General features: G+C 28.5%; 1 protein-coding gene across 1 annotated transcript in view; it reads right to left on the bottom strand.

The window, feature by feature from the left end:
• The window catches only part of LOC100570116 (neuropeptide Y receptor type 2), a 47,841-nt gene extending 41,408 nt beyond the window's left edge, over positions 1 to 6,433 (bottom strand). The window contains exon 1 of the mRNA XM_003241210.4: positions 6,090 to 6,433. The gene's annotated coding sequence lies outside the window, so the exon portion shown is untranslated. The remainder of the gene's footprint in view (positions 1 to 6,089) is intronic.
• Between the last annotated feature and the right edge of the window lie 410 nt (positions 6,434 to 6,843).

The raw sequence follows: 6,843 nt of genomic DNA, 5'->3' as shown, positions 1-6,843 counted from the left end.
TACTTCGTTTTTAATTTACAAACAAAGACACAACTGTGATTATTAGTTTAAGTAAACCATTGAAAGTTTGAAAATAATAACAATGAACAATTTTTCCATCCAGTATAGTGATGGAAGTGTCAAATCTTTTCAGGTTAACTCTATATTTTATATACTAAAAAATCAAAACAATCTGTTTGTTTAAATTAACTAAACTTAATACGCCACCTATTTTAAAATACTCTTCGCCAATAAATTAACATTTCTAAGAAAGAAATGTATTCCTGAGAAACATTTTGTTACGGTTTAAAATAAAGGATAATATTATGTAATTAGTTATTTATAGGATTGACAGGTGTAGTTGTGAATCAAGGAAAACGTTATACTTTAATAATAATATTCGTCGTCGATACGACCTAATGTTATGAACATAAAAAATATTATCATTTAACGTTGCCAAGACAATGGAACAATTATTAATATAAATGTTAATACAGTAAGGTATAATGTCCAGAAATACCCCGGAAAAGGGAGGTTGGAACCCAATACATTATTTACATGTACGCTCAAATCTTTAATATATTGTTAGTCGCACACGACATAGCCATTAATGCGTTCGACGCGTGGAATATTTAACTCTTTTAACTGTTCTAAACAGTTTGTTCATAACTATTTTTAACACGATATTATTTTATTGCCCGTACGTAACATTAGTATTGTTCGAGCTGGAAAAAGCTATATTGTTATGAAATTAAAACAGTCCAATGCATACTACCTATTTTACAATTTCCTACTATAATACTTACCGACTTCCATAGTACTATTGAATATATACAATATAATATTATTATGAACACAATATTCACGAAAAGTGCCAAGTACTTATATTATGTATTATATTATTATAATTTATACCGAATCCGATATATACAGAATTATACACAGAATTATATACAGAATTTATTCAATGACTTACACATAATTTTTTTACTCATTTATTCCTATTCGTAATATTATATAGGTAACCTTCTTAATGACGTATGCACGTCTGTGATTTAGAATAAAGTAAAAAACTAATAATAATAATTTAAAATTCAATTATTTAATATCCCATTACTAACGAGCGCTATATACCTACATAAAATATGTTCAATTTATTAAAATAAAACATAAATGTTTTTTGTCTCGCCCAAAAGTATTTTAAGTTTTGAAAAATGGCTCTTTTGCCGTTTTCACTTTTCAGGGTAACTTATAATGGTGTTGAAGATGTGCATGGCACTGAATTTCATTATAAATCATTCTAGTCGACCTCAATCTCTGAGTGCATATAAACATTTTACATTTACGTAGGTAAACGAATAAAGAGGTCTAATATCAATAATGTTATTTATAGAAAGTAGTTTGTAATTTAATTTATTAAAATAGATACGTTCTAAAATATTTTAAAATTATTCATAATGCATAATGAATAATTATTATTTATTAATATTTCATTATTCATATATATAATTTTTTTTTAACTGACACTGTATAGTTCTTTCGAAATTAAAACTTAAACAATATTGTAAAGTTATAAGCAAACATCTTAAATTTATTAAATACGTAAAATAGAGTAACAAAGATAAGTAATGGATACAATTTTGCATAAACACTGTCAACACATTTTTCTATAATGTCTATATAGGTATACATCTACTAGTTACGTAAAAAATTATAATGTGTTAAATGTATATAAGCTTTATAATGATAACTTTCATTAAAAAAATAACTTTAATACATAGTTTACCATACCTACTGCTTATAGGACTATTAAAAAACAAATTAAGTAATTGGTATAAAGATATAAGTATAGGAATAGTAGGATAAGTACGTAAAAAACAAAATGAGTAATAGGTATTTATAGGTATAAGTATAGGAATAATAGGATGGGTAGGTACTTACAAGAAGATTACTTGCGATTAAAGATTTTGAACATTCGTCGAGTATTATAATGCATATTTTATGAGCAACCTTGTAATAAATACCCCCATGTCTTAGTTATAAAAATCGAAAATGTATTAAAGCAATAAATCCAGCAGTGAATAAACTAATGAAAACACAAATTATTCAAAATTCAATAGTTATTACATCATAAGTGGTCGACATTTTTCGAAAAACATTTCAGTACCTACTATATATTAGGTATAATAATATATTAAATTATAGCTAGCTAATTGGTGAAATTTTTTTTTCTAAATGTCCATTTGTTTTTTTCCCACGCATATGGATACTGCAGGGATGATCAAATCATTTTATACCTCTCTAGCTAATGTCTAAAGAACTTAGAACCTACTAACTATATTATAAACTTTCCAACAAATGGATAATGTCACATGAAATATTTGTTGCACTCATTAGTAATTTTACTAGATACAAGAAAGATCATTGTAAAAACGTTTTGATAATTCATTAAGAATCATAACATAACATGATTAGAATATATTATTATACTATAAAATTAATTTTTGTTTGCATTATACTCATACTACCATAAATGTCATTTTTATCAATTCACAATATTAATATTCTTCAATTAATAATATTATAATATTGACATTTATACTATTGCACATTAAATGACCTTCTATGACAAGAATAACATTTTCAGAAATTTTAAATATTCAGTGCAATCATTAATTGTAATTAAATTGAAATTAAAACTTTGAGAATTTAATTTCTAGCTTATATACTCCTGTTTATATCCTGCATTCATTAAACTGCGTTTGATTGAAGTCTGTCTCGACAGACTACATAATAAAATATAAACAAAGTCAACATTATTTAAGCAGTAAAATAAATCATGTGTGAAATGAAAACTTCATAAATTTACTACAAAACAAGCTTGCCTGTTAAAGAACTCGTGTTAATTACTTAATTTAATTTACAGTTATTCATTACGTTTTAGTAATTTAACTTGTGCTTAATGTTTATATAACCCATTTAAGAAACCAATACGATAAAGGACAAAATATCAAACGACCCTTTCATAATGAATATTATACTAAATAATTACGGTTTCAAAATCATGTTCAAGAGTTGAATTATTACTTATTGTTTCATTGGCAAATTGTAGGTATACTTATTTATCTAGAAACTGTTGTACATGTTTTACACAGTGGTTTCTTAATATTAATTTTAGAAAAACTATTATAATATTTCAACTTAAAATGGTAAGGAAACAATACAATTGATAATTTTAATAGACGCGTAAAAAAATGTATGAAATAACTTATAATCATAGAAGTGCTTAGCGGGGCGCATCAGTAAAAAAAAATGTCTTTACACACGTATTGTACTTTAGAAAAAATTTCTCTCTGTATTTGTGCATGCTGATTGCATTATATTGAAATTTAGGTACCATTATCTATTGAATTACTATAAATAATATTATTATCTAAAACAGCTCTGTTTAATATTTTGAATTTTAGAGTAAGTATTATTTATTTTTATTTTTTTAGATACTAATTATTTATAGTTAACTATCAATAGTTTTGTAAAAAATAAAAATATTGAAAAAAACTTTGTTCAAACACAGATAATGTTATTTTTATAATACAATTGTTAAATACATTTATGATAGGCTACGTATTGGTGGATAATACCTTAATTTCAACTATGTATTCGCAATGAGTGAAATACGAAGAGAATTTTCAACTATATTACTGCAAGTGATAAGACCGAGAAAAAATTATACTGGTGTTCCCACTTAACATGAATACGCAATTCTAATCATTATTACAAATTACTGAGAAGAGATTAGCTCTGTAACTAAGTAGTTTGAATAAAGATGTGTTTTTTTTTGTTAAAGATTACTAAAGTGTTCACGTTTGGAACGTGTTTCGGTATAAAACAATATTCTACTAGTGTACAATATTTTGTCTAAAGATATTTTACTTTTAATTATTCTACAATATTTCAAACAAATAAAAAAAAAACTAACGTTAGCAAATATAAATACAAACATAGCTTAACATTATATCATTACTTATGTAGGTAGGTACTCCAAGCGAGTTATAATGAGTCATAAGGATTTATAATGAATCATAAGAAATTCTGAGGTACAAAACATTTTGTTCCGGTTATACATACACAGTAGTTAGTGTATTTAAGTGGACGGTGTATAATATATAGTATTTAAATACACAATACTTTCTAATGCAATTATCTGATCGAAATACCTGCTCAAGAACGATGAGTATATGAAATCACTTAAAATACAAAACAAACTGTACACATATCACGTGTATTGAAAAAAAATAATTCACGATTGTTTCCGTACAATGGCAATAAAAAACGGATTATTATATTATAATCTGAGAATGAGAAAACCGGGTGAGTCTCTCGCTACTGTCTTGTAGGTTTTGTTGTGTTTATCTTGGCATTGCGAGAACGTCGCAGTAATGGAAGTGTTAAATTTGAATTCAATGATAACAATCATTGTAGATAAAAAACGATTTCGAGTAATAAGGAGTTGAGTGGATCAACATCTATTTCTAAGGATATTTTGTAGTTAATAGAAATATTACTGTAATTTATTTATTTTTCTTTACATTCTATATCAGTATGTTGAACTAAATTTTTCCAAAAACATCGCATATATGTATTGTTGTTATTCACTTATAATTTATAAGTAAATACCACGTACGGCAAATCGATGTGAAATTTAAATAATATGTTCGTGGTATAAAGATCTTGAATTAGTTTTATCTAAAATATACGTAATTATTGTCCCTAAATGATGTATGTTTTTTTTTTATCAGTGTAATGAACGATTATAAAATATGTCAATGGATTTCCTCGTTTATGATTTCCACAATGCTTCACATATTTTATTCGGACAATCGATTATTTTTTGAATACTATGGCATATTTTTTTCGTTCCATCGTATACTACCCGCATTTAGATCGACAATGGATCGTTATTGTAACAAACAAAACTCATTATTGTTTATAATAATTATTATGTCTGTAAAATAGAAGGAAGACGATTGCGTCCGTCCGATTGTCTGTGGTCACTAGATGACGGATAACACTATGGAAAACATCTCATAGTAGTCACCGTAAAGTCCTCTGGTCATATTATACACAGACGATAGGTACTATGTATATTTCGGGGAAACTGTTAAAACCCTACTAAAAACGCTAATTAGTTTGTTAATATATTTCCTATGAATTTACGTCTTCCGCCACGTATAATGATACGGACAACGACTTCGGCGAAACAAAAAACATACAATATAATATTATTATAATATTGCAATATTATGTGTACAATGTACCACCTACATGTACGTCCGCAGATGCGTTTTAAATAGAATACTTATATCGATTTCATTGAGTGTCACGTAATGTTTTTTTATCACTTACATATAATTATTATCATACAGGCTTATATAAATTTATGAATCGGGAACGGGCACGAATTCGATTATATAGTAATCCCCAGAGTTTTCTGTTACGTCCGATTCGAGTGATCTTTTGCACATCTTCGGTCATATTCGCACGGAACCTACAACTCTTATGCAGAAGCACGATAAGTTTTTGATGTCGAACTCCACATAATTCCATTCAACATAAAATGTAATCAAACACGTGTTCCGTATACATACCCATATGGACAAAAAAATATACGAACTATAGTTATATTATTTTGGTAGAGCTACAGTTATAAAATCCCTACAATACAATAATAAAACCTCCCCTAACGGACGCCTTGAAATATCGGAAACCTCAAACACGATTTCAGCGACCGAGAATATCCGGTGTACAAAGGTATGACTATATTTTTTCGTTTGGGTAGCGGGGAAATATTAATTAGAACCTTAACCAGCTCCCTCTAAGAGTAACAATAAATATATGTACATCAGAAATATTTTTTATCCACGTAATTTTTTTAGTACTTATAGCTGGAATATAAGATTGATCAATATAGTAAGTAGATATATGTATTGAAATAATATGTACACGGTTCATTTCAAATATTAAAAAAAAAAAATCTCAGGGAGATTTGGAGGCATATGTGCGTCGTTTGCCTCCCCCGAATACGTTAATCATTATGGTGTCGTACTCACCGAATTTCGCATGCCAACCAAAACCAAAACGAGCACACGAATTTGAACTAAAAAAAAAAAAAAAAAACAGTCACGGCGGCGGCAAATCGATCACATTTCGTCGTCAGTCGAACGCGCTCGATCGTCTCTGTCTTATATTCCGATAAGTTCTTTCAAAATATTATAATAATATTGTCTAATAGTTTTTTTTTTAATAATTTCGTCAATATAATTTTTAATAATTTTTTTAATAATTCCGTACGCGGCAAATTTCGCGATGACGGGACGAAAAACGCGTTCGGCGACATGCACAACCGACGAGCGTTTGGACGTGACTCTGGCGGCGCGTCCGCGTGCGACTAGCCGACGGTGTTTGCGGATTAACGCCACTGTCGCCCCTCCCCCACCGCCCAGGCCAGACGTCACGTGCGCGCGCTGTGTGATAATTAAACGATATTGTATAATAACATATCTCCGGAATCGAACGAGCAATATTAAAAAATAGGTACTATTAAAATTGTCAAATTCACATCAAACCTAATCACGTTTTCATTGGGCGGGATTCAATATTATATGATAAAATCGTATAGACGAGAAGAATGTGCGGTTGCTGTCGAGTTAAATATTATGCAGACCTCTGGAAATAAGTCGAATTGCACACTTTGTCTGTTTATCAGTGGTCGTCTAGCTTGCAGTATGCGGAGCCAGTAATAAACAATAATTATTGGACATTTTTATCGCATTTATAATATAAGCTACACATTTGAAAAAAAAA

Source organism: Acyrthosiphon pisum, chromosome A3, assembly GCF_005508785.2.
Source record: "Acyrthosiphon pisum isolate AL4f chromosome A3, pea_aphid_22Mar2018_4r6ur, whole genome shotgun sequence".
NCBI classification, from domain to species: domain Eukaryota; kingdom Metazoa; phylum Arthropoda; class Insecta; order Hemiptera; family Aphididae; genus Acyrthosiphon; species Acyrthosiphon pisum.
This window is presented reverse-complemented; position numbering and strand designations above follow the sequence as displayed.